The 5,855-nt window shown below is 39.0% G+C and overlaps 1 pseudogene; it reads right to left on the reverse strand.

Annotated features, from left to right (window-relative positions):
* Positions 1-4,072: 4,072 nt before the first annotated feature.
* On the reverse strand, positions 4,073-5,508 carry LOC127543983 (autophagy-related protein 13-like; annotated as a pseudogene).
* Between the last annotated feature and the right edge of the window lie 347 nt (positions 5,509-5,855).

Genomic DNA, 5,855 nt, shown 5'->3' on the forward strand with positions numbered 1-5,855 from the left:
CAACTTTGAGATATTACTTTATACCTATCAGATTGATTAAAATGATAGAAGGGGAAAGGAACACATATTGAAGCAGATATAGAAAAATTGGGACACTAATTCATTGTTGGGTAGAATTGTGACACCATTTTAGAAAATAATCTAGAATTACACCCAAAGAGTTATTAAGCTACTCAATACTATCATTACTTGGACTATTTCCAAAGATAATCAGAGGAAAAGGAAAAGAACTTGTATGTTCTAAAATGTTAACGTCAGCTCTTTTTGTGGTGGCAAAGAACTAGAAATTGTAAAAGTACCCATCAATTGGAGATTGGCTAAACAAGTTGTTATATATGATTGTGGTGGAATATTACTGTGCTGTAATGACCGCGTATTTAAAGTCAGCCGGAGTCAGGAATTCAGGTTAAGGGGAAAATCTTCAATATTTATTGAAGTGAAGAGGTGAATAAAGATTGCTATAGCAAATATAGGCAAGAAAGATTGCGATAGCAAATATAGGCAGTTGCGACAGGAAGCCAGCTAAGAGCCGAGCCAACAGTGGAGCCAACAGTGGAGTCAGCCGTGGCAATGGCCGTCCCAAAAGTCTCTCCTCCCCTTCCTATTCCACTCCCCTGCCTCCACCCACCAAAATCGTCATTTCCTATACAACACATCAGGACTTGCACAAAGAGTGGGTCGGGGCCATTCTTTCTCCAAGCTTATCTATTAATAGAGTATGGTCCAATTACTATTTAGCCTCATGTGCTTGGGACCTCAGTGCATCAACTCAAGCCTCAGCCCATTACACTGTGCTATAAGAAATGATGAGCTCAATGATTTTAGAAAAATATGGAAGGACTTGCACAAAATAATGAATAGCAAAATGAGCAGAACCAAAATAACACTATATACAGTACCAGAAATATTGTTTTAAGGACAACTTTGAGTGAATAAGTTATTTTGACTATTACTAATTTCTAAATTAATTATAAAGGACATGTGAAGAAAGATACTATTTGCATTCAGAAAAAGAATATAGAAGTATGTATAGAATAATTTTATACATATACATAGTATATGTGCATATACATATATATGTATGCATACACACACATCTCTTTGGATCTGGTGATGGCTATCTCTTGGGCAGAGTGGAGGAGTAGAGGAAAGGGGAAAAAAAAGAAATTAGTATGATGATTTTGTTGGATATTTGAAAGGAATAGTGAGTTGTACATAGAAGATTTGCAGTTTCATGTGCAACCATTTTTAAAAATTGTACTATATTATGGAAACACTTGTTTTATTCCATTAATTAAAAATAAAATAAAACAAGTAATAGCTATGCTGCCAACTTCAGATACAAGTACAAAGAAAAAGGATGGAGATGGGAACATCTATTCCTACAGAGCTTACAAAACAAATACATACCTTGAAATATGCAAAGTAAATATAAAGTGAATGAATAGAAAATATAAAGCAAGTAACCAGAAGGAAGTTTGGGAAGGGGTATTAGCAACTTGAGAAGGCTTCAGGTAGAAGTGATCTATTTTCTTCCTCCCCCCCCCCCAATTTTAAAAAAAAATTATTTATTTTTAATGTGCATTGCTTTATGAATCATGTTGAAAGAGAAAAATCAGAGCAGAAGGGGAAAACCATGGGAGGAAAAAGAAAAAAGAAATCAACATAGCATCTGTTGATTTGCATTCACTCTCCATAGTTCTTTTTCTGGATGCAAATAGCATTTTTTTCTGTCCAAAGTCTATTGGAATTGCCTTACATCACTGAATCACTGAGAAGAACAAAGTCTTTCATAGATGATCATCATACTTCTTTGCTATTATTATGCACAATGTATTCTTGTTTCTGTTTGTTTCGCTCAGCATCAGTTCATGTAAATCTTTCCAGCCTTTCTAAAATCAGCTTATTTGTCATTTTTTATAGAACAATAATATTCCATTACCACATCTTGTTTATCTGTTCCCCAGTTGATGGGCATCTACTCATTTTCAAATTCTTTGCTACCATAAAAAGAACTGCTACAGACATTTTTGCACATATGAGTCCTTTTCCCTCCTTTATGATTTCCTTGGAGTAATACCCAGTAATGGCACTGCTGGGTCAAAGGATATGCATAGTTTTATAGCTCTTTGGGCATAGTCCCAGATTGCTCTGCAGAATGGCTAGATCACTTCACAACTCTATCAATAATGCGTTAGTGTCCCAGTTTTCCCACATCATTTCTAAATTTCATTATGTTTTCCTGTTATCTTAATCATTCTGAGAGGTATGAGGTGGTGCCTCAGAATTGTTTTAATTTGCATTGTTCTATTAGAACATTTTTTCATATCTGTTCATATCCTCTGACATTTATCATTTGGGAAATGACTTGTATTCTTATAAATTTGACACAGTTCTTTACATATTTTAGAAATGAGACCTTCATCAGAAACACTGTAAAGACTTTCCCCCCAGCTTTGTACTTCCCTTTTACTCGTGTTTCTGTTGGTTTTGTTTGTGCAAAACCTTTTTAATTTAATATAATTAAAGTTGTGCATTTTTTCTTTCATAATATTCTCTAGTTCTTCTTTGGTCATAAATTCCTCCCTTTTCCAAATATCTGATTGGCAAATTATCCCTTGCTCTCCTAATTTGTTTATGGTATCATCCTTTATGCCCAAATCATATACCCATTTTGATCTTATATTGGTATGGGGTGGGAGATGTAGGTCTATGCCAAGTTTTGACATATTATCTGCCAGTTTTCTCAGCAATTTTTGTCAGATAGTGAGTTCTTATTCCAGAAGCTGGAGTTTGGGGTTTATCAAATACTAGACTGCTATAGACCTTGATTATTGTGCTGTGTGTATCATATTCCACTGTTTCACTACTCTATTTTGTAGCCAGTACCAAATGGTTTTGATGACTGCTGCTATATTATAACACAGTTTTAGGTTCAACACTACTAAGCCACCATCCTTTATTAGCCCCCCCAATTTTTAAACATTTTTTAGAAGTTTTAAGTTCCCTCTCTCCCTCCCACCCCTTTTTCCTCCCGAGACAGTAGGCAATCAGATACAGGTCATATATGTGCAATTATATAAAACAATCATATGCATTTTAAAAAATAATCTGATTTCTCTTAAAGCAATAAATATTTACCGTTTGATGCTTATCTATAAGCTATTGCAGTAACAATAGCAGGAGAGGAAGGGCAAAGAAAGAAGACAATCTTGGTCTACAACTCCCAGTGGCACAACCTTAACAAAATAAGGCTGCTGAGTTTCCATTTATGAGCGTGGGTCAGGAACGGGGGACAGGTAAGCCGATGAATCATTCAAGATAGTTCAATGCAGCCTTGCATAGGGTCATGAAAACATTTATACTTATAGGGAAACAGACTGCATTGGGCTAGAGAAGTGAGGCTGTGGACAGGCAGTCAGCCTTTCCAGAAGACATGGGTCTTTTCTCTAGTGGGCAGAGTACTGAGATATGGAAAAGTAAAAGACTTTCTCCTTCCAGCCTTCACCCTAGGTGAGGGTACTGCTGAACCACTATTTCTTTTTTCCTTTCTTGTTCCTGGGTCACTGGGGTAGAGGTGGGGCAGAATAGTCATACCCAGTATGACTAGATTGAACTCCAATCTGTCCAGTTCAAGGAGGATGGGAGGTTAATAATTCTACAGGCAAAACTGGATGGTCATGTTCAGTGAAGACAATGTCTGTTCTGATCTGGCTATAACAGCTGGCTGAGCAGTAGGGCCTGAGATTAGTTGCTCTGCTCCAGATAGAATTGGGAAAGACTCTTGGTAGAAAATACACTGAGAAGCAGACACTTGTAGAAAGTGGGGAAGCTCCCTTTTTCACCAGCTGTGCTTATTCTTGCCTTTATGTAAAGTTATGACCCTGAACTCAAATGCTACAGGGGTTGGGCTTTCTTCAGTGCTGGTTCCTGGATTTGACTGGGGGAGAGAAGCCAAGAGGCAGAAATGAAGGAGCCCCTTCCCTCTTGCCTTTTACCCCCTGTCCTGGATTGAAGCTGAATAAATAACAGATGAGAGAGAGAGAGAGAAAAGGTAGATGCAATGGTCTCTTCATGGGTATCCAAGAAAGGGACTGCTCCTGCTCCAGGGGAATGGGGAGAATGATGACTTTAAGGTCTCTACAAAGGCTTCAAACTCCTTTGGCACAGCCAATTTTTCTGAGAGTCCAGGTCTTCAGTCATGGGTTGAACCCAAATATTGATGGAAAGAATGCTCAGCTGAAGGGAATTCTGAAACTCCTGGTAGAAGGTCTCTAAATCCATGGGCAGCATGGTGTCTTTTGAGAAGGGTGGTTTAAAGTCAACCATGATAAAGTTATTGTGCATGTTTCTGCTGCTACCATCATTGAACCCAGAGTTTAAGCTACCCTGGAGAGGATATTCATTGTCTGAGGAATGAGGAAGATTTACCATTATCCTCTAGCTCAAAGTTCTTGGGAGGAAACATGGCAGAGGAGATGTCTAAATTGGCCATTGTTGCCTGATCCATGAATTGTTGATAAATGCTCCCACTTTCCAACCAAGATGGCCTCCAGGACATCATGAGGAAAGTTCCAGCCTTCACTCCTGTTGGATAAAGTTTCAATGTCTTCATGGGGTTCTGTGGCTGCCCCAGATCAAGGTCAAATACTCCTCTACCCCAGTGTAATAGGACTCACCACCTCAAGGTTCAAGTTCATCACACACTGCTCCAGGTGCTGCCATTGCTGCTGTTTGTTTCCCAAGTGATCTGCTTCTAAAAGCAAGAGGTGGACTACATGAAGCAGAGATAAGAAATGGAATATCTCACACAGGTGAGACAGCAACTGAGAAAGGAGAGAGATGAGAGGTGACAAGGCGCAGAGAGAAGGCCAGTTTGGCTGGAGAGCGGCGTGAGGGCAGGGAGTGACAGCCAAGAAAGCTGGCCAGCTTGTACAGGACTTTAAGCTAAACAGAGGAGTTTATATTTGAGCCTGGAGGCAATAGGAGGATCCTGGAATTGATTAAGCAAGAAAGGCTTATGTGTAGGCTGGACTGGGATAAGGAGAAACTTGAGGGAGGGAAAACAATTTAGAAGCCTTGCAATAATCTAGGCAAGATTGGGAATTGCATGGGGAACGTCACTCCACAACATCACATGGCCCAGAGATCTCACTGCTGGGCCTATTTCCAAGGAAGCTAATTGATAATCTGTCAATAATCATTTCTAAATGCCTGTTAGGTTTCAGGCATTACAGAAGACATCAGAGAGACAAAGAAAAAGCAAAACAAACTTGCCTTCAAGGCACTCACAGTCTAATAGGAAAGATAACAGGCACATATTAAGTAGACACCAAACATAAAGCCTCTATTCAGAGGGGAGAGCTATAATGAGACATGGAAGATGTTGGGGATGAGGGTGGAACCAGGAGAGACCTCATCTAGAAGGTGGTGCTTGGGTTGCTTCTTAAAGGAAGCTAGGAACTCCAAGAAGTAAAGGAGAGCATCTCGGGCATGCAGAAGTGCCATGTCTGAGGAACAGAAGGTCAGTATAGCTGACCAATAGAGTGCATGGAGGATCTGGAAGCAAGAATTTACATTTGATCCCAGAAGCAGTGGAGAGCCACTGGCTTTCATTTATTTAGTAGGGCAGTGACATATCTGGACTTACTCTAGGAAAATTACATCAGTGGCTGTAGCAGAGGTATTAAACAACACAAATATGATTAGGCTAGGCCATATTAAAATGTAATTAGGAAATAGTTAACAAAAGAAATAAAAATAGAATGGTGGTTTTTCTTTTTTTTTTTTTTAATAATTTTTTATTGATAGAACGCATGCCAGGGTAATTTTTTACAGCATTATCCCTTGCATTC

Source organism: Antechinus flavipes, chromosome 1 (genome assembly GCF_016432865.1).
Source record: "Antechinus flavipes isolate AdamAnt ecotype Samford, QLD, Australia chromosome 1, AdamAnt_v2, whole genome shotgun sequence".
Lineage (NCBI taxonomy): Eukaryota > Metazoa > Chordata > Mammalia > Dasyuromorphia > Dasyuridae > Antechinus > Antechinus flavipes.